Genomic DNA, 22781 nt, shown 5'->3' on the forward strand with positions numbered 1-22781 from the left:
TTTGAGAAAAGAATCTGTGTATGTGGTGGCATATGCACCTAGGTAGTTGAGGAAACATGAGGAAAATTATCCGACCCATGATTTGGAGTTAGCTGCAGTGGTTCATGCCCTAAAAATTTGGAGACACTACCTCATTGGCAACCGATGTGAAATATATACGGGTCATAAAAGCCTAAAGTATATTTTCACCCAACCGGATCTTAATCTTTGGCAACGTCGATGGTTGGAATTAATCAAAGATTATGATGTGGGAATACATTACCACCCTGGGAAAGCGAACGTTGTAACAGATGCTCTGAGTAGGAAGGGTTATTGCAATATGGCTATGTTGCAAGGAAGTTAGCCGGAATTATGTAAGGAGTTTGAAAGGTTGAATTTGGGTTATGTTGCTGACATGGATGCAACGGTAATAGAAATGAAGTCACAATTGGAACAAGATATCCGAAAAGGACAGTGGGAAGATGAGAAAATAAAGGATATCAAAGAACTCATGAAAATAAATAAAGCGCCGGGATTCTCGGAAGATAGTCAAGGAACAGTATGGTTTGAGAAAAGAATCTGTGTGCCCAACTAGAAAGCTTTAAGGGATTTGATCTTGCAAGAAGCACATGATTCTGCATATTCCATCCATCCCGGAAGCACCAAGATGTATCTGGATCTGAAAGAGTATTATTGGTGGTATGGTATGTAAAGAGATGTTGCAGAATATGTAGCTTTGTGTGACACCTGTCAGAGAGTAAAGGCAGAACATCAAAGGCCCACAAGATTATTGCAACCCTTGAAAGTTCCGGAGTGGAAGTGGGAAGAAATCGGTATGGATTTCATCGTCGGGTTACCCCGTACTCAAGCAGGCTACGATTCTATCTGGATAGTGGTGGATCGCTTAATGAAAGTTGCGCATTTTATCCCAGTCAAGACAACATATTCAAGTGCAAAACTTGCCGAGCTGTATATGTCAAGGATTGTGTGCCTACATGGTGTACCCAAAAAGTTCATGTCAGATAGAGGTACCCAATTTACCTCTCGCTTCTGGTAGAAGTTACATGAATCCTTGGACACTAAACTGAACTTCAGTTCTGCAAATCACCCCCAAACCGATGGACAGACAGAGAGGACCAACCAAGTGTTGGAAGATATATTAAGAGCCTGCACCTTGAAGCACAAGCAGAGTTGGGATAAAAGCTTACCATATGCAGAGTTTTCTTACAATAACAGCTACCAAGCCAGCCTCAAAATGTCTCCATTTGAAGCTTTGTATGGTAGAAAGTGCAGAACTCCGTTATACTGGAACGAAACTGGAGAAAGCCAAGTGTTTGGACCAGAAGTTCTTAGAAGAGTAGAAGAGCAGGTTCAGACCATACGGGAAAACTTGAGGACTGCACAGTCCCGACAGAAGAGTTATGCGAATAATCGACGAAGAGAATTGACCTTTCAAGTAGGAGATATGGTGTATTTGAAAGTCTCGCCTGTTAGAGGTCTCCGCAGGTTTAAGGTTACAGGGAAGTTGGCACCCAGGTATATTGGACCCTTCAAGATAGTAGCCAGACGAGGAGAAGTAGCATAACAGCTGGAATTACAATCTGCACTAGCCGATGTGCATGACGTATTTCATATATCTCAACTAAAGAAATGTTTAAGAGTGCCAGAGGAACAGTTGTCCCTGGAAGAAGTGGACCCAAAAGAAGATCTGACGTATGCAGAATATCCTATCAGAATTCTGAACACTGCAGAGCGAACAACAAGAAGAAAGGCTATTAGAAAGTGCAAGGTTCAATGGAGTCATTACTCAAAGGATAAGGCAACCTGGGAGCGAGAAGCTGATCTGAAGACAGAATATCCGCAGTTGTTCGAAGATCAACCCGAATATCGAGGGCGAGATTCATCCTAAGGGGGGTAGGTTTGTAACACCCAAATTCTCAGTTTTTGTGAATTTTTAAAATTTTGCCCACAATTTAGTTAATAGCATCACATTAGCATAGGGTGAAATGATATTTTCATAAATTAAATAAATTATTTAGGTTATATTATGTTTGAATGCATTCATGCCGTTGTAGATGCAATAAGGTTTTATTGGGTGGAAAAGTTTACAAAATTTCGCTAGGATTCACCGCTTTAAAACCTCTTTTGCAAATGTGTTGAAATTCTATTGGAAAAAGCTTTGAAAATTAAGAAATCTCTTTTGGGCCGAATCCTTTTCTCCCGGCCCAGTTCGCATCCTCCTCCTCCCTTCTTTCCCTCCCGTGTGGGCCGGCCCCTTCTCTCAGTGCCGGCCCAAGCCGCTAGCCGGCCTGCTCCGCTTCGGCCCGAGCCGCCCCTCCCCGCCGCTCTCACTACCCGGTGGGCCTGGCTCAAGCCGGCTGCGCCGAGCCAAGCCGCCGGCCCTTTCTTCTTCCTCTGGACGCGCCATGCATCAATGGCTGCCGGCCGATTCCCCTTCCCCGGCACCCTCTCCTCTCCCAATAACCGCCGGATTCAAACCCTAAAGCTCCACCAAGTGTTCCCCGGCTGTTTCCCTCTCTTTCCCCCTCTCTATTGCGCGGTAATTGTAAGAAACTGCTGGCCGTTTAGGCCATGGCCGCTGCCCCTTCCCCTTCGGATTCCAGCTGCCCCGCTCGCTCATTCCCCTATTTAAGCCGCCCTCTACCACCCAGGCAAGATTCCACAAGCCACACGCCCGCTCACACCCCGTTTTTCCGCTCGGAACGCCACTGCCGCCCATTTCTTCTTCGGCTCCAGTGAGACGCGCCACCGCCATCGTTCTTCGCGTGTGCGCCATCTCCGGCCGAACTAATCCCCTCCTCGGCACTGCAGGACCATCCAGAGTCGATTCCTCGAGTCGTTGTTGTCGTTCAGGCGCCGGAGCTCCCCTTCCACCGCAGCACCGACCGCCGTCGCCGTCCCCACCGTCGCCCGATCACCCCGACGCCGCTTCGGCCTCCATTTTGCTCGGGGTGAGTGCGCCGGCGCCTCCCCTCCATTTTCTGCCGCTCGCCGCAGCGTACCAGCCACCGGAGCTCCTCTTTCAGCCAATTCCGACAGCCCTCCGCCGTGCTGGGCTGGCGGCCTCCTCTGGTCCATCGTGGTCCGGTGGACCGAGGGCTTTCCCTCCGGTCCACGGCCCGTGGACTCGGTTCACGTAATTTTCCAGTAGTAAAATAATTCCCATTTTGATTTATGACATCAGCAGGTGCAATAAATAAGGTTTCCAGTATAAAAATAATTCGTTCTATTCTCAGAATTAAACTTAAATTTGCAATGAAGCCCCTGAAACTTAAAATGATCATAACTTTTTGCTCACAGCTCCGTTTTAGGTGATTTTTGCGCTCAAATGATCGTAGCGTCGCATAGAATCTATTTATAGGGTTTTTATCTAGTTTTAGGACTGTTTTGTGTACTGTTCTTATGTATGATTGTGTGCTTGTGTAGATGATTCAGTCCAAGAGTTCGAGAATTTCCAGGAAGAAGATTTTGAAGGACCTGTGCATCACTTCGACGAAGGCAAGTGTCTTGACCATGTTGTGAACCCAATTTTTACATAAAGATAGTCTTTATCAAATATGCATGCTGTTTTACAAAATGGGTAGTATAGCAAACACAAGTGTTAGTTGTAGATGTTTTATCCTTAAAATAACATCATGTTTATGCTTAGCCATGATTTTAGATGAACATGTAGCATGTAGGTGATGAATCATGAGTTATGAACTAAAAGTTGATATAGGAAGTATGACATGAAAACTGATGTTGTTAAGGGAGTTAACAACAAGGATATTTGGGGTTTTGGGCAAGAAAGGGGTTATTCTTGGCATGGTTGGTTGATTGGATATGTTTGGTAATCTACCCTTATGGGGTTATTGGCGGTCTTGCCCAGACCTTTTTAAGGACTGGTTCGTGGAGTGACCATCCATGGCAACAGAACAACCACGAGACCAATATGGTACGGCTTGGCCTAATAATTAGATGTTCTCCCAGTGTTGTATGAGCTAATTGGATGTGTAGATAAGGAAGGGTTACTTCCCGATTCTACCCGGCAGAAGATAGGGCTTCTAGGGTGGAGGGTTACTCCACTTATGTACGGCGGTGAAACCTCAGTGGGCAAGTGCATACTGGGAGACTCTTTGGAAAAGTCTCGTAGTGATCTCTTGGCGCACACCCTGGAAGTGTGTAAGGTACCGGCAGGTACCGGCAAAAGAGAATATCACGAGTCGTGGGTAAAGTGTACAAACTCTGTAGAGTGTCAAACTTAATATTCAGCCATGCTCATGATTATGAGCGGCATGGACCCTCACATGATTAGTCGGGTGGATGTCTTACATGGTTGAGAATTGGTTGAATTCTCGGAGGTTAAAGAAAATCTTTTGTACATCTTTTCCTTTTTAAAATAAAATTGCTTTTCCATAGTTCAAGGATAAAAATCGGCTTTTATGCAAATAAAACCCTAGAGAATAGGAAATCTTGGTTCAAGCCACCATGTCATATTATTTTTTCCCCCACTTGTTGAGTATCGAAAATACTCACGCTTGCTGTTTCAGAAGGTGAGACTTTTGAAGATTTCCCTGAAGATGATGCCGAGTTCTAGGCTTGTGGAGCTTCTGGTCGACTGCCTGTTGGCATGGAGCTGCGCTGTGTTCTGTTCTGCTGTGGTGTATTTCCTTTTAGATCCATGTGTGGTCATTTTGTAATAAATAACGTTGTAATAGAAGCACTGTGTCTGTTATGCACTGATGACGTCGCTATATGTATGAATAAACTGATCCTGGCATACATATAGTTTACACTTGATTTTAATCTTAAAATCGGGTGTGACATTGGTTGTACGTCATGTCGATGTGGTGTGTGAACGTCCTCTTGCATTGTTCGTTGAACCTTCTTCTGTATTGTTGCTAGAACGTCGAGGTATTAGTGGAATGAAATCATCATCATCATCTGCCTCATCATTTTCTGGTTGCATAGGAGAGGGCACCCTTGTACCCCTTAGGTTCACTGATCTTTGTTGTCTTCTACATGAACCAGGCATCACACCCCTGCCGAAGAGCAGATGCATCACACAAAGTGTGGGATTTCTTTGTTAATCAACTCTGCGTCTTCCGAGAGTACCTAACGCATAAGAGGAGCGTTTGAATCAATGTAAATAAGATAAGCAGGGTGACGAAATAGAAAATGACGAACATGGATGTGGGATGCATATTGGTCGTGCAATATCGCCATCCTTCTTGCCTCATAGAGAAACCTAGCACTAAAGGATGGTCGGCTAGTTCGCACACCCTGAGATACATTTGATGCCGCTCATGCAAGAGGGCCCTAAGGTCATCGGTGGTTACATGTAGGAGCGAAGCGGTCAACGCAGAACAGAAAGGTCTTGCATGCAATTTGGACATGGCTTGGATTAGGTTACTTTCCTTGAAGGGATCATTCTTCCCTCCACGCACAACCTGCAAGGAGGCATTTAGTGCTACATTGATCATTGTAGGTGTCCATGGAAAGCATGTACTAGAAGATCCTACCATATATGTATTGATCCTTGACTGCAACGTTCTTGCTCTGCACCAAAGCACGAATCTCTGATTATTTAATAAATATTAAACAAGTATTAAATATAATAATTAATATGTAAATTTTTTAATAAATAACTAATAAATAAAGTTATGTGTCATAATTATTTGATAAACAATAAATAAAATAAAATAATTATGTTAACAATACAGTGCATAAAATATAATAGAGATGACTACGATATTATAGTGAATAATACATATGTCATGAACAAGTGCACCGAATAACTGCACTGGCTACTCAACGACGACGATGACGCACGCAATCCCCAAGAGTGTAAGCGTCTGGCGGGTCTATAGCCCTCATCCTAGCGGCCTACGTTGGCCCCTGCCACCTGTACCTTTGCTCATCATCATCATCATCATCCTGCCCTGTTGGACCCCCATCAAACGTGTATCTAAACCCGCTAACTCGACCATGCATGTACCATGATGAAGGATCCTCATGCGGAAGTGTGAATAACTATAGTACGTGCTCCGATAGAGTTCGGTGTGCCAAAGTCTCACCATGCTGGTACCACTGTGAACCTCCAAGTGTATCGGGATATTGGGGGTACTAGCCACTTAGGAGCTCGGCGAAGCTGTTGGCCTGCATTGCAGTAGTCCAGTCAAAATCATCTGTGCCGCTCCAATTAGGCGTCTGCTGTATGCAGTCAATGACGTCCTCGTGATGAGTCGATACTGCAAGTGGAGGTGTCATCATGGTCTGAGAAGGTTATGTCCACAACGGGGCTGTGAACCCAGTGTACACTGCTTGGGCTCAGGAGCCTCCGTGCACTCCTTGGCTTCAGCACCGGATCATGACACATGATGCTCCATAGCCGAAGGTGCCTCTCGTTACTGTGCCCGAATGGGTTCATCACGGACACTGGACAAGTACATGTTGTGGGAGGCACGACACGGGTCCATGGCTCGTACCCCCTCGAACACGGGGCACAACCACCTAGACCACATAACGCGAACAACAAGCGAGACCCTCTCGTCCTCATAAAGTCCCGGAGAGGGTTCCGATCCCTCCACGTTGATGACCCGCTTGCATCCCCACAAGTTTGCTCTGCATGCGTATGCATTTCGTAAGCCACTTCATTCTGTATAAAATGAGAGTCATGTCAGTAATACAAATGTAATACTAATGAAAATCGTTAGAAGTACCATATCACTTACCACAACATGAAGAAGGCGGGCACGATCCTCGGGGAAGATTCTGGAGGCTAGCTCTACAAGTCCACAGAGTAAGGTGGCACGCGTGCGGGAACGGTACCACAAAAGGTACTCCCAGTATGTGCCGTCATCATATTGTCTAGCAAGAACGACGACATCCACCGCTGCTGACTCCGTCCACATGTTTATGTGCTCAGCATTAATGCATGACCAGTCAAGCATGCCTATTGTCCCCTGTGCGCTTCTCCTACTGGTTCTCCTCACCTCGTACTGCTACTCCTCGCCTCGCGTTGCGCTACTGCTCTTCGCCTGAGCTCCGCTGGTCGCCTCACGCTACGCTACACTGCCTCTGCTGCTCCTCCTCACCATGCACCTTATAGCGGGCAGCAAGCAACGCACTCAGCACAAAAGGCAGCAAGCAACACACTCAGCACTAACACAACCCGTTGCGCCGAAAGCACCGACAGCATAAAACTCGACGAGACCCCGACCAGACGTGACGCGACAACGAGACGACGGTCGGGCCCGGCCATATGCTGAATATGGCACTGTAGCCCATATTCGGCATACTATGTGTTGAATACGGTTGATATTCGGCACACGGTGTGCCAAATATAGGCTATAGTGCCATATTCGGCACACCGTGTGTCGAATATGGTCGGACCCGTGTATTTTCGGGCTACGGTGTACCAAAAATCGTTTTTTGATAAATGAGGTACAAAATACGGATGCTAAAATTATAAATACGTCGACATATTATCTATTTCAATAAATACGCACATATATATTGTCTATTTTTGGAATTTTTTTTCCTTATTCCTAAGCTATTTCGATATATATATATATATATTATCTATTTTTAGACTTTTTTCTTATTTCTAGGCTCTTTCTCTTTTCTCCGGGAGGTCGCAGGAAGAAGAGACGGGGCTGACTGACACCATCGCGAAAGCGACATGACCAACGCGACAGACCATTTTACTGTGAAGATGATTGATTTTTGTATCCTGCCAATGGCTCTCATGACCTAGTAAATGCACGGCACTTCTCATAGCGGACAGTACAGGTGAAAATGGATGGCTGTGTATCCAAATTATTCGATATCCGTATCCGTTAAAACACGAATATGAATATCCTTACCTGTATTCGTTTCTGAAATGGATACTAAAATAGATATATCCGAATTCGTTTTCGAGATTTAGATTCAAATGTGGATATCTGAATTCGAGATATATCCGATTCATATCCCATATCCGTATCCGCTAACCAGGGAACCAAAATTTGCTAAAGTTTTAGAAATTTTAGAGGTAAGCGAAATTCCGACCCAATCAAATTGGAACAAATTTCAGTCAAATTTGATCAAATTCTAGTCAAATTTTATCAAATTCCAGTTAAATTTGGCCAAAAGTTTAAATTTTCGAAATGAATTTCGAACTAAATTTCTAAAATTCTATCCCAATCAAATTAGAACAAATTTTAGTCAAGTTTTACCAAATTTCATTCAAATTTTATCAAAAAATTAAATTCCAGACATGAATTTCGAAGATTGAGTAGATATCCGAATGCGAATTCGAATTCGGACTATCCATTTTGTATTCGCATCCGAGAGTATCAGAATCCGTACTCGTATTCGGATTAAAATATGATAAATCGTACTATCCAAATTTAATTATATGCGTATTCGATCCGTTTCCACTCCCGGACAGTGACAGCTAGGGCGCCTCGAGCGGGGCGATGGCTGCTTTTGCCTCCACGTTTAAGCAGGACAGGGGTAGCACGCTGACAGCTACCAGGCCTCTCTCACAATACATGTGAAGTGACAAGTGCGGCATCTCACAATAATCGTGCTAGGGTAGGATTTTTTGTGACTCCTTTATTTACAATATCATTTTTTTTTCACGGGCATGGTTCTATTGTAGCACGCGTGGCAGGTTGTGCCAGCACCACAGCCTGCCCGAGACAGAGGCCGCCATGGCCACCCTGCTTGAAGCACATGTAAAGCCAGGGCAGGCGGAAAGACTTGCTGGCTGACTTATTCCCGAGGAAGCTAGAAAAGTGCGTTTTTATATGCTGGTTCGTTTATCCTTCTGACATGCCGCACTCACGGAAACCACCGCTGCTCCCTACTGACGCTGACGCACCTGTAACCGGCCTCGAACCGGGTACATCTCGCGCGCCCGAGGAGGGCGTAGAAGCCGGAGGTCAGCTCCGCACGAGTCCTCGGCTGTGGTCAAGGCTCAGGCCACGGAGGTGGCAAGCTCCGGCTCAGAGCCTATGCCCGTGACGCGGAGGCAGCGAGGCTGGCCCGGAGCCGACGGTACGCGCAGTTGTTGCCGAAGCTCGGGCCACATGCGGCATGCCCCCCTGAGCGTGCGGAGCGCCGGCGGAGTGCGGTTCGGTTGCGTGATTCGGTCGGCCTCCTCAGGGGCCGCGGAGCGCCGCGCATGGTGTCGCCGCAGTGGTCGTCGGCTACGATGGCATGAGCTGTGAAAAATTTATCGCCGAAAAAAAATCGATAAACCCGATAATCCTGTTTATCGGTGGCCCGGTAAATTTACTTATCGGTCAAAAATTTCAGTAATTTTTGAATTTGGCGTCTTTTGATTTCCGGATCCAACACGTGAGCAAGAAAATGTCGGCGCAGGCTGCCATACCACCCCCTTCAATCCTAATTCATTTATGTGTTATTTTTTATGTCAAATGATTTGGATGCAATCTATATGATTTTCTAGATAAATTTTACCATTTTTTTCAAATTTTGTTCGAATTTTTTTGTCTATCGTCGATAGAATTCCGATAAATCCGATAATCCTGTTTATCGCTAACCTCCGATAAAAAAATTTTATCGATAAATTTTTCCTTGGGCATGAGGGGCTCCGGTGCCTAAGGGCTTGGACTAGGCTACTGTCGGCCACGCGAAGGAGTGTGTGGCTCCGTTCTTCGTTGGCCTCGCCGAGGTGGCTGCCGGCTTCGACGGCACGCGGGGCTCCGGAGCCCAGGTCTTTTTCTAGGCCGCCGTCGTCCGGGCCTTTGCGTGGCTCCGGTTTCCGGAGGTGGCCGCCCTCCGGCGAGGCCTCCGGTCGGAGCACAGCATCCGGCGTGAGTCACGGAGGGGAACTCTCCGGCGAGGAGAGGGCATAGATCGTGGCCTCCGGAGAGGCCTTCGGCGACGAGGTGGGCGGGAGCCTGAGGAGGCCTCCGCCCCTGTAGCGGAGGTGAAGTCGGTGCACAGCACGAGAGCAACCGATGAAGTTTTGTTCGTGCAAAACAAGCTAAGTCAAGACAAAATAGAAGATTAGATGGATTAGCGTGCTCGCTAGAATAAATAAATTTAGAGGGAACCCTTCCTGATACGGACGTGACAGGTCCTCTGACCTCTATGAACGGGGCATGGGGCAGCACAACAATAAAGCTACTGCCGCCACTGCAGCCATGTCGTGTCAAGGACGCTATTGTTGCTGCTGCTGCCACGCCAGCTGCTCTACGCGCAGAAGGGGCTGAGAAAACTGATTCAACACACCTGGACTATCCTGCCGGCGCGAGCACGAGGACCCTGGACTATCCTGCTGGCGCGGAGGCGGTTCTGTCGCGCTGCGACAGTAGTCGTACCTAGGCTAAGCCCGGCGGTGTCGACCTCACACGCCCTCGGTGCCACACCCAGGCCGCGGCGCGACGTCGTGCGCACACGACCGGCGACAACCAGCATGCGCGTATCTGGCCGGAGGATGGTGACCCACTTGCGCGTCCGTGCGGCGCGACGGCGAGCTTCCGTGCCCGCTGGGCCTCGAGACGACCCATGCTGGTCGACCGTCCTTCACTCTACTGGCTTTTCTCCTCCGGCAGTTTTTTGCTTAGATCCCCATGGACAGCTTTATATGTTGGGTACGAAAATGTGTTTTAAAAAGAACACGGATCCCGATCCTCTAATTTTACGATGTGAAGTCACGTGAGAACAGTAAAACGTGAGAGGATAACGGTAACACGATCAATGTAGCAATGGTACTGTATCAACTCCGTCATATTTTACTGTTTATAGTGTAATGTACCATCAAGATCTTATCTGTTGCTTTATGATCCAACGGTGTACAATAATTTGAAGTCACCTGACTTCACTCTGGGGTGAGTTCAGGAGATCCCATTCCAAAGAACACGAGGATAGTCTCTTTTAATGAGGAGGCTTAAGCTTGGAGATATCCCGAGAGTATAAAAAGAGAGGAAGAAACCATAAAAAGATTGGGTTTCGGTAAGAAAAAGTTGGAGTCCTCCTCCTTTATCCTTTGAGATCTTATTTTATATACAGAATGGGCAAAGAAAATTATCAGACTGCCTCTAAGATACTATATTATAATCAGATATACGAGGGTATTTTAAGCCTTTAGTGATGATAGTAACTGAGACATTATGATCGCTATAGTATATCATCGTATGTCGTTTAAGTATCTATTGGGGGAAAACAGACCAGCCTGAGGATAATGGTTGACGATCGCTATCAAAGGTCCCTCTAGAGCCTTCAACTTCCGGACTCAGCACGAGGCCTTACCCCTAGAAGCTGCGGACCCCTTCAGGCCACCTCTCTGGCACGTATGTAACACCCAGTTTTAAACGAACAAAACCGGGCACAACACATGTATGCCAGGATCAAGTTTCATACATGTGCTTACATCATTAGTGTATCATCACAGTACTATTATTACAACGATATTTAACTTAATACAAAGGGACCCGAGGGTCTAAAAGAAAATACAGCGAAACTAAAAAGAGGTCTTCAGCGCCAGCGGGGCCTCCATCTTCCACATGCGTCGACCGGAGGCACACCAGCCTAAAATAGCAGCTCCGGGTCGAAGTCGTCCTCATCGAAGGTTGCAACTTCAGAGACGGCTTCTGAACAGCGGCAGAATGCAAGGAAGGGGACAACGGGTGTGAGTAAAAAAATGTATTCCGCAAGTGTAGGGGAAACATGATATGGGGTTTAAATCAAGGAAAGGTTAGACACAGGTTAACTGCACTATCGGAGGATGAACTCCTGTCGCAGGGATCCCGAGAGACCCCTTTTTAGAGATTCGGCCGGGGGGATGATCCTGAACGAGCTTGTCTGGGAAATAAATGGGAACGGAAATAAATGCAGTGGCTGGTGGGAGATGATCGTCCTAGTGCGAGAAAGATGGGTGCACCGGGGTTTAGACAGGTTCGGGCCGCACGGAGGCGTAACACCCTACTCCTGTGTGAGTGCTATATCTATCCTTAAAGGGAATTCTTCAAGGATGTATCTGGTTACAGGGGTGAGCTGTCTACAGAGAGCTTGAGGCTCTCGTGTTCTAGCTTGGCTTGAGCTTGTTTGTGATGTTCTTCGTCTTTTGATCTGGGCTTCGGGTGCTTCTTGAGGGCTTCCGGATCTGAGGCGGAATTCTTCAAGGATGAGTCGTGAGTCGTGTGTTGTGTGTCGTGAGCTGTGAGCTGTGAGCTGTGAGCTGTGAGCGTCGTTTTATGTATTCTCCATCCTTTTCTTTTATAGGCGCGCCGACCTCGACTTATCCTGAATGGGAAAGAGGGGGTGCACGTGCCAAGGTGCCACGGAGAAAGGCGTCATCATTCCGTCTTGGCGAAGTGACAGGGGCGGTGAAAAATTGCGGCGTGCATCCAACCACCCGCCACTGTGGAGGTCCTCCGACGCCATTAAGAGGGCCCACCGGGCAGCCGCAGAGGTGCCCGGTGCGCCCACCCTGTCTTGTTCTTCTGCCGGGGCAGGGTGGCAGGCGGAGCGCTTCGATTCTGGCAACGTTATCCCGAGGCACCCGGGTGAAACGGGATGGGACTCGTGCATTTAATGGACCCACGCCCCCCTGCCAGAGCATGGCAGGGTCTGACACTAGGGCGTGGGCAGCTGAGAAAGTTAGGATATCAGGATGTTAGGCAGCGCGTGCCTATTAAATGCGGCATTCGTGTCTTTGACTGGCTGACACCCCGGCGAGGGGACCCTTTGGGTCGTCGAACGATCTTGCGCGAACCTTCGGGGAACTGAGTCCTCGGGGGCTGCCACGTGCAGCCCCGAGCACTCTCTCCCGAGCACTCCGGTGAGACCTTCGGGGAACCGAGTCCTCGGGGGCTGCCATGTGCAGCCCCGAGCACTCTCTCCTGAGCACTGGGGGAAACCTTTGGGGAACCGAGTCCTCGGAGGCTGCCACGTGCAGCCCCGAGCACTCTCTCCCGAGCACTGGGGGAACCCTTCGGGGAACCGAGTCCTCGGGGGCTGCCACGTGCAGCCCCGAGCACTCTCTCCCGAGCACTGGGGGAACCCTTCGGGGAACCGAGTCCTCGGGGGCTGCCACGTGCAGCCCCGAGCACTCTCTCCCGAGCACTGGGGGAAACCTTCGGGGAACCGAGTCCTCGGGGACTGCCACGTGCAGCCCCGAGCACTCTCTCTCGAGCACTTCCTTCCCGGTACTTGGACTCCGCGGATCATCGGGGAACTGGAGTGCTCGGGAACCAGAGGCGGCGGCCCCGAGCACCTTCTCCCGGGACTTAGCTTCTTCTTATCTCGCAGGGCGGACCTCGCGGGATGGTGACGTGTGGCGGATGGTCGGCTCGGTCTCGGGACTCAGGGACCCCTAGTTCCTGATACACCGACAGTAGCCCCCGGGCCCATTGGTAGGCGACGGGACGGAGACGGCGGATGGGCCCTTCATCGTGGCCGAGGCCGAGGCTGGTGCAGACGCCATGTGGTAGGCTTTCGAGAGGTGGTTTTTACGGACCCAGACCTCAAGTACCTCCCAACGGGAAAATGAATGGACGCGTGTCCACACAACTTCCGAAGGGTATGATGATCGTACGGACGGCACGCGCGGTCGCCGCGCGGATCGAGGAAAATAGGCCTGGCAGCCGCTGACATCGCGCGATCGGCGGGAGATTCGCCTGGCGGTTGCGCCAATCGAGGCGACGCTTTGCCAAGCGAACCATTTGGGCGGCAGTTTTTGAACTTTCGAGATATAAAAGGGGGATATGATCGGTCCATCCCCCTCTTTACGCTTTCTTGCTTTTGCGCTCTTGCTTTCTGTGTGCTCCGAAGCCCTTAGGAAATTCTCAGGCGACCGGAGCACTCTTCCTTCTCTCTCTTTCCACCGCCAAAACACCTTTCATTCTTGTCGAGATGACGAGGGTTGGAGGAGGACGCCGGGACAAGGCTTCGGACAGCATCTTGCCGGAGTCTCGTCTGAGGAACGAGGAGGCAGTGGACAAGATCAGGAAACTGCTGGTGCCGGAGGGGCAAGAAGGTGCTGTGGTGGTGACACCGGCGAGCCTGACGCCGGCGACGACCGTCCCAGGGCGGATCGTCCTCTTCACCTCCTTTGTGGCGGCGGGGTTGGTGCCGCCATTCTCTACCTTCTTCCTGCAAGTGCTGGAGACGTACGGCATTCAACTGGTGCACCTAAGCCCCAACTCTGTGGTGGTGTTGGCGACCTTCGCGCATTTCTGCGAAATGTTCGTGGGGGTGGTGCCGTCGGTGACGCTGCTTCGCCATTTCTTCGTCCTTCGGCCGGTGGGGAAGAAGAGGGGGCACTCCACGGCAGACGTCGCGGGGTGCTGCAACCTTCGGCTCCGGGACGGCCTGGGGGATCATTACATTCCCCAGGTGCTGCGCAGCAAGTGGGAGGAGTGGCGACGGGATTGATTCTTCATCGACGTCGACCCCCACGAGCGCCTCGAGCTGCCAGAGGCGGCGGCGGAACCTCGACGATCGACGTGGGAGGTGCCGCCGCCAGAAGACGCGAGGCTGAAGCTGGTGTTGGAGCGCATCCTGGAGCTGCGCGAGTCCGGGCTGACCTCCGTCATGGTGGTCGTGGACTTCCTGCACCGTCGGCTGGCGCCTCTGCGAGAGCGGGCCCGGCCGAGCTGGTTCTATACCGAGCCGAAGGACATCACCAGGACCTAGATAGGCGCGAGCTGGGATCTGGGGCCGGCAGAACTGTGGGGGATAACAAGGGTGATCACCGGAATGGAGGACATGGGCCGGGCGGAACTTCCGTGGCCGGAGATGGCACTCTGCGCCAACCCCGACCGGGTGGCCATCATGTCACGGCTGCCGGAGTTCGACGCCCAGGGGCCTGTGGACCAGCCGAGGAGCCGAAGCCCCGAGGCCTCCGAGCTCCCCGGATTGGAGGAGTTACTTGGCGAGGAGGCTACTGCCAGCTTGGCGCGGGCTGGCGACGGGGCCGCCGCAGGCATCAGCCACCGCGCCAGAGAGGAGGGCGCCTCTGAAACCGTCGAGGAGGTGGCGCCGGGAGACCGGGGAAAGCATCCCCGGGCCCTGATTCTAGTGCCGGATTCTCCACCGTTGCCAACGGCAGCGGCGGCATTCCCGGTGCTGGAGCCGCGGCTGGTGCGGATGGGGCCTGCACCGGCGCCCGCGACCCGCGCGGCGGAACCCGAGACCCGCGCAGCGGCACCCGAGGCCCGCGCAGCGGTCCTGCCGAGCCCCCAGCGGAAGAGGCGGCGGGAGGGGTCCGGACCGACAGCGCCGGACCCGGACATCAGGCTCCCAGCGGCCAAATGGCAGTATCGGTGAGTCTCCTTTCTTGCTTTTTTCTGGGCATTTCTGGCCCGAACTAAGCTTTGACATTTTTCATCTGTCTCCCATAGGCCGGCCGCAGGCGCCACTGCGACGGAGAAGGCGCGGGCACTGAGGCCAGAGCCGAGCCCGCCGGCTGCGCCGACGGAGGCGGGCACAGGAACGGCGGAGGTGCCAATTGTCGTGGCGGCCACTGGGAGAGAGGCGGAGGCGGCGGCCGAGAGGAGGACGGAGCAACCGTCCGGATCCTTGGCGCCGGCGGAACCTACCCCGGGCGCGGAGAGCCCGGGGCGGATGACGGTGGAGGTGGATGCTTTGCTGGGGCCGGCGGACAAGGCGATCGATGCGGGAATGCGGCCGCCGTCCGAGTCTTCGGTGCCGGCGGAGCCTACCCCGGGCAGGCAGAGCCCGGGGCGGATGGCGGTGCAGGGCCCTGCAGAGAGCTCGGACCCCCTGGAGGCACTCTGCGGAGAGGCCTGGGCCCCACCGGCGCCCGGCCAGCCCGCCGACCCCTTCCTGGCCGCCATTGAAGGCGTCCAGGTAGCGGTCGGGTGGCTGGGCGCAGCGGTGAACGCCAAGGAGGGGGAGCTCGAGGCCGAAAGCGCCCGCCTGGCATTGGAGAAGGCGCAGCTGGCGGGCGCCAAGGAGGAGGCCCGTGCGGCGGCCGCGCGGGAGCAGAAGCTCCTAGAAGACATCCGCGCGGAAGCCGCGCGGGAACAAGAAATTTTGAAGACCATGCGGGCAGAAGCCGTGCGGGAACGAGAAGGCGCCGCCCGCCTGGCTGAGGCGTCGAAGCAGCAAGCTGCCGAGGCCCTTGCCAGGATGGGGCAGGCGCAGGAGAGGGAGGTAGCAGTCGCAGCTCGGGAGCAGGCGGCGGAGGAGCGGCAAGCCGAGCTGACCCACCGGGAGGGCGCGGCCGAGAAGACGCGCGCCGACCTCCAGCGTTGGAAAGACGACCTCCGGAAGATCAGGGAAGAGATCCGCCGCTGGGAGGAGGACGTTTCCCTTCGGGAGGTGGACAATGAATTATCGGTGTCGGAGCTCGGTGTTCGGGAGGATTCGGTGACCCAGCAGGAGGATGTGCTGGCCAGGCGGGAGGGCGAGCTGAATCACCGAGAAGACGAACTGAGTCGTCGAGAGGGCGAGGCTGCTACGGCGGCAGCGGCCACTGCTACCAGGGCGGAGGAGAACGCGAAGCACGAGGCGGAACTAACCGCCCGTGAACGCGCCTTATCCGAGATGGTGGCCAAGGCGAAGCAGGCTGGGGACCAGGGACTCGAGGCGCAGCTACGGGCTGCCAAGGAGAAGCTCGAGACCGCTTTTGTCTCGCGGGTCAACCTGCAGCATATGCTGGAAGACATACTCCGGCGGATGCGGCGGGCCGTAGAGAAGGGTGGTCTTGGGTGGCTCGTTGAAGATCAGAAGAGCGACAGCCCCGCACGACAAGTGTTGGGGCTTCAGCAGGTCTGCGAGCGCCTTGAGGCCCTGCCTTGGGCGGTTCAGGAACTTGCCGCCCGGGAGGGACGTGGCTTGGCACATGCAGTGGCCGAGCACGTCCTGGCCTGCTACCGAAGCAGGGACCCGAACTTCCCGCTAGAGCCGACGCAGGAGGGAGTGGTCGAGGCTGAGGGAGAGGCCGCCTGGGTAGCGGTCCGGAGTACCGCCGCCGTGGTGGCGGCCGTCTTTAGGCGAGAGGTGCCGTCGCCGCCAGCCCCCGGGGACGACTCAGAGGATTCAGCCGACGCCTCCGCCGCCGACTAGATCTTTTGTAGCTTTTTTCTTTCTTTTGTTGTCTTGATGAATGTAAATATAGGAGTGAACCCTTGAAAAATGCCTTGTATATGTCTTGTGAATATAATGGCAGCTTTTCCTTGGGCTCGCAACTCTAATTTCTCTGAGTGCTTGATGTTTCTTCTGATGCTCTGCCTGGAAGTGCCGGGGAGTACTCAGTCGGGCCGTTCCCGACCTTCCCATCCCCGAGAATGAAGTTGTCCCGATCGCTATTGCTGGCGTAGTCGGCCTTCGAGCTCTCACGAGTCCGCATTGCCTAAGTTAAGAAACAAAGACACAGACTTCCTTGCCCGAGAGATAGATCGATCCCGCTCGGAACACGCCGTGCCTAGTGAACACTTTTTCACTTTGCGACCACTCAGTTAGTAGAAGGGAGACGCGTGCGAGCGAGAATGTGACCAAGAGTCCTCATGGTCCGGTGGTGCCCGGGCTTAAAACGGGCTGGACCGAGCACTGACAGCCCGCCTCCGAGGCCTGAGCTCCGGACTACTCGAGCAGCTCGAGCGATAGGATTACCCAGGGCACCCGAGGACTCGGTAGTGCTCGGGGTCCTTAAAAGCGGACCGAAAACCACGACCACCACGAAGGGCTTCGGTCAGACATTACCGCACGCGCGGTACTCCTTTCTACAAACCGCTCTGTCATTCTGGGAAAAAGTAGACATGCGGCAGGGTTTTTGCGTGCGAGGAGACCACCTCGCCGAACAGATTAAAGCGCGAGAGCCCCCGAGAATGACTCGGGAACATAAATTTACTGAAAGCAGACTTGTCTGAATATAACCACTCACCGGACAGCTGTCGGCCTTCCGGCCAACCGATCCAGGAGGGGTGTGCTTCCGAGCTCAGGTGCCCGGGGACTTGATTCTTTCAACGGAGCGCCCGAGTGCCCAGAGGCATACGAGGCTCCTGGGGTCGGCTGAACTCGACCACCCATGCCTAAGTGGTAGGACCACCCGAGGACCAGAGACCGGGGCATTGAAGCCCTCGTGGCCAAACTGCTCGTGATTGCCAGCCTGTGACTTAAGAGAGAATATAGAATTTCTTTGTCTGGTGCGCTCTGTTAGTGCGGTACTTGCTATAGACTGCTCTCGTTTTCGACCCGAGACCTCTCGAATACCCAAACCGGTGGACAAGAGCGGGCAGAGGCATAACCCAGAGGTCCTATGGTTCGGTGGCGCCCGGGTATGACAGACCAGACCGAGCACCGACAGCCCGCTCCGGGGGCCCGAGCTCCGGACTACTCGAGCAGCTCGAGCGATGGGATTACCCAGAGCACCCCGAAACTTGGTAGTGCCCGGGAACCTGTCACGACACCGAACACCACAGCCTACCATGCCGGACGTAAGTCAGCGGCGATTGCTCGCATGCATACCGATTGGGATTCTTTTATCAGCGGGGAAAAGGAGAGAGCGAACTTTTTCTCGCACAACCGAGCACCTCACCAGACAGATTAAACATACGGAATCCAGAAAAAATATTTCGACATAGCGATTGCTCATTGAAATACTGAATGTACAATATTTACAAGGTTGGGCGACAGCGACTTACCCAAGGGGCGGAGCCCTCGGACTGCTTGGGCGGGGAGAAGCCCCCGGCCTTGCTGACCTGAGCCGCGAGCATGACCATCTATGGGTAGAAGCGTCGGAGATGCTCGATGTTCCATGGATTCGGGAGTGGCTGTCCTTCCTCCGTCGCCAACCTGAAAGAACCTGCCCGCGGGACCGCGATCACGGTGAAGGGACCTTCCCACACAGGGGACAGCTTATTCATTCCTTCGCGCGACTGGACGCGTCGGAGAACTAGGTCCCCCACCTCGAGAGACCGAGCCCGGACATGGCACAGATGATAACGCCGCAGACTCTGCTGGTATCGAGCCTCCCGGACGGCGGCACGTCGCCGGCGCTCTTCCAGGTAGTCCACGTCGTTGCGCCTTTGTTGCTCCTGCTCACCCTCAGAATACGCATGCACTCGAGGGGAGCCCAGAGTGAGCTCGGAGGGGAGGACCGCCTCGGCGCCATAGACGAGGAAGAATGGAGTCTCCCCGGTGGCGCGGCTTGGCGTAGTCCGATTAGCCCACAGCACGGCTGGCAGCTCGTCCACCCATCCCTTCCCGTGCCTAGCGAGCACGTTATAGGTCCGGGTTTTGAGGCCCTTCAGTATCTCCGCGTTGGCGCGCTCGACCTGCCCGTTACTCCGAGGATGAGCGACGGAAGTGAAGCAGAGCTTGATGCCGAGGTCTTCGCAATAGTCCCCGAACAAGGCACTTGTGAACTGGGTGCCGTTGTCGGTGATGATCCGGTTCGGAATGCCAAAGCGGCTGGTGATGCCGCGGATAAACTGGAGCGCCGTGTTTTTTGTCACCTTGATGACTGGGACCGCCTCCGGCCACTTGGTGAACTTGTCGATAGTGACATATAGGTACGCATAGCCCCCGACTGCTCGGGGGAATGGACCTAGAATGTCCAAACCCCAGACCGCGAAAGGCCATGACAGGGGAATGGTATGAAGAGCCTGAGCTGGCTGGTGAATCTGCTTTGCATGGAACTGGCATGCCCTGCAGCGCCGAACCAGCTCGGAAGCATCCTGGAGAGCTGTAGGCCAGTAGAAACCTTACCGGAAGGCCTTCCCGACCAGCGTGCGGAACGATGAATGGCCACCGCACTCACCCTCGTGGACCTCAGCGAGAAGATTGCCGCCTTCTGCCTGGGAGATGCATTTCAGGAGGACACCTCCTGCGCTACGCTGGTAGAGATCCCCATCTACTATGGCATAGCGTCTGGACTGCCGAGCAACTCTTTCGGCAGACGCCTCATCCCCGGGTAGGAACTTTTCTTTCAAGTACCCTCGGATGTCAGACATCCATGAGGCATCTTGAGAACATTCGGCGAGCACAGCGCACTCGCCGGACGGTGGCGCCCTGACGGGGCTTCCCACTGAGGGCACCGCCGGGGTCCCCTGAATTGAGTTCGAGGTTTTCCCTTCATCCTTTTCGGCAGGCAGGACGGAAGGCCATGCGAGTCTTTCTTCAAAGACTCCGGCAAGGACGCGCACACGTGAGGAGGCCAGGTGAGAGAGCTCGTCGGCCAGAGCGTTGTCGCGGCGAGGGATGTGCCGCAACTCGAGGCCATCGAAGCGTCTCTCGAGCTTCCTGACCGCAGCCACGTACGCCGCCATTTGAGGATCCTTGCACTGGTACTCCTTGGATACCTGGTTGACGACCAGTTGGGAGTCCCCTTTGACCAGGAGGCGACGAATCCCGAGCCCCACCCCAGCCCGGAGGCCGACGATGAGACCTTCATACTCCGCCATGTTGTTGGATGCGCGGAACTGCAACTGCACGATGTACCGGAGCTCTTCACCTGTTGGGGAGGTGAGAACCACTCCGGCCCCTGCGCCTTTAAGCGAGAGGGAGCCGTCGAAGTGCATGACCCAGTACCCGGGTGCGTCGCGCCCGGGATAGGCAGAGATCTCTTCTGGGACAACGTAGGGGACGGGCGTCCACTCTGCCAAGAAGTAGGAGAGCGCCTGGCTTTTGATTGCCTGACGACTGACGAAGTGTAGGTCGAACTCTGCCAGCTCTACTGCCCATTTGACAACGCGCCCGGTGCCCTCCCGGTTCCGGAGAATGGGCCCCAGTGGATACGTGGTAACCAACGAGATCTTGTGCGCCTGAAAGTAGTGGCGCAGCTTCCGGGAAGCGACGAGCACGGCATAGAGCAGCTTCTGCGCCTGGGGATACCTTGTCTTGGCTTCCCGGAGGACTTCATTGACAAAGTACATCGGTCGCTGCACCCGGCGGGCCCGGACGGCGGCTTCACCCGGGGGGCTGCTGCAGCCCCCAGGCTCGGCGGCACGGTCGGGGCTGGCCGGGCACGTGGGCTCGACTCCCTTGCTGGGAGGAGCAGCGTGCTCGGGCTCGACCCCTTGCCCAGGGGGAGCCGCGAGGGCGGGTGATTGGTCAGGGGCCTCTGGGAGCTGGGACCCAGCACCCGTCCCTGAACACTCGTCGCGCTCCACCACCAGCACTATGCTCATGACCTGAGGAGTGGCCGAAATGTAGAGCAGTAGGGGCTCACCTTGGGAGGGAGCCACCAGCACGGGTGGCGAAGTAAGGTACTTCTTTAAGTCGCGGAAGGCCTGCTCGGCCTCCGGCGTCCAGTCAAAATGACCGGATTTCTTCAGAAGCTTGAAAAGGGGGAGCCCTCGCTCCCCGAGCTTGGAGATGAAGCGCCCGAGGGCTGCCATGCAGCCGGCGAGACACTGGACCTCCTTGAGTCGAACCGGGGGTCGCATCTGCTCGATGGCCCGGATCGTCTCTAGGTTGACCTCGATTCCTCGGCCAGAGACCAAGAAACCAAGGAGCTTGCCCGCCGGTACCCCGAAGACACACTTCTCTGGGTTGAGCTTGAGGCGGGTAGAGCGGAGACTGTTGAAAGTCTCGGCAAGGTCCTCGAGCAGAGTGGCGCGGTCTCGGGTTTTGACCACGAGATAGTCGATGTAAGCTTCGACGTTGCGGCCAACCTGCGAGTTAAGCGTAATGCGAATAGCGCGCTGGAAGGAAGACCCAGCACTGCGCAGGCCAAAAGGCATTGATATGTAGCAATAAGTCCCCACCGGAGTGGTAAAAGCAGTTTTTTCCTCGTCCCCTATGGCCATGCGAATCTGGTGATACCCAGAGTTTGCATCTAAAAAGCACAAAAGATCGCATCCCGCAGTTGCATCTACAATTTGATCAATGCAAGGTAAGGGGAAGGGATCTTTAGGGCAAGCCTTATTTAGGTCGGTGTAGTCCACGCACATGCGGAGCTTGCCGTTGGCCTTCGGGACGATGACTGGGTTTGCGAGCCAGTCGGGGTGAAGGACCTCTCGGATAAACCTGACGTCGAGGAGCTTGCTAACCTGCTCGCGGATAAACTAATGGCGCTCAGGCACCTGCCGCCGGACCTTCTGCTTCACCGGGCGAGCGTCCGGACGCACCGCCAAGTGATGCTCGATCACCTCCCTAGGGATCCCGGGCATGTCGGACGGTTGCCAGGCAAACACGTCTGTGTTAGCCCGGAGGAAGGCGACGAGCACGCTTTCCTATTTGCTGCCCAGGTCACCGCCGATACGGACGACCTGGGTAGCGTCTTCGCCCACCACGACCTCCTTCGTTGGAACAGAGGTGTCGGCGGCGAGTCGGGGTTTGGATGAAGAGGGTCCCGGCCCCCTGTAAAGCCATCGACCTCGGCCTGCGCTGAGACCAGAGCCATGTATGACTGCTCAGCGCAGGAGACGGCGCCGCCGGAGTCGGCGATCACGGAGATGGAGCCTGCGGGGCCGGGCATCTTAACCGTAAGGTATGCATAATGCACGGCCATCATAAACATGGCGAGCGCCGGACGCCCGAGGATGGTGTTGTAGGGGAGAGGGAGCTCCGCGACGTCGAAGAGGACGCACTCCGTGCGGAAGTTGCCCCGGCTCCCGAACGTCACGGGCAACTCGACCTGCCCGAGGGGCAGGGAGTGCCCGGGGGTCACTCCGCAGAAGGGGAGCGATGGCTTTAGGCGTCGGGAGGACACCTGCAGCTTCTCGAAAGCCTCCTTAGAGAGGAGGTTGAGGCCGGCACCACCGTCAATCAGCACTCTGCCGACCTTAACATTGCAGATAGTGGGAGACACTACCAGAGGTAGCCGTCCCACGGCTGCAGTACTGGCGGGGTGATCAGCCATGCTGAACGTG

The sequence above is a fragment of the Phragmites australis genome, chromosome 17 (assembly GCF_958298935.1).
Source record: "Phragmites australis chromosome 17, lpPhrAust1.1, whole genome shotgun sequence".
NCBI classification, from domain to species: Eukaryota; Viridiplantae; Streptophyta; class Magnoliopsida; order Poales; family Poaceae; genus Phragmites; species Phragmites australis.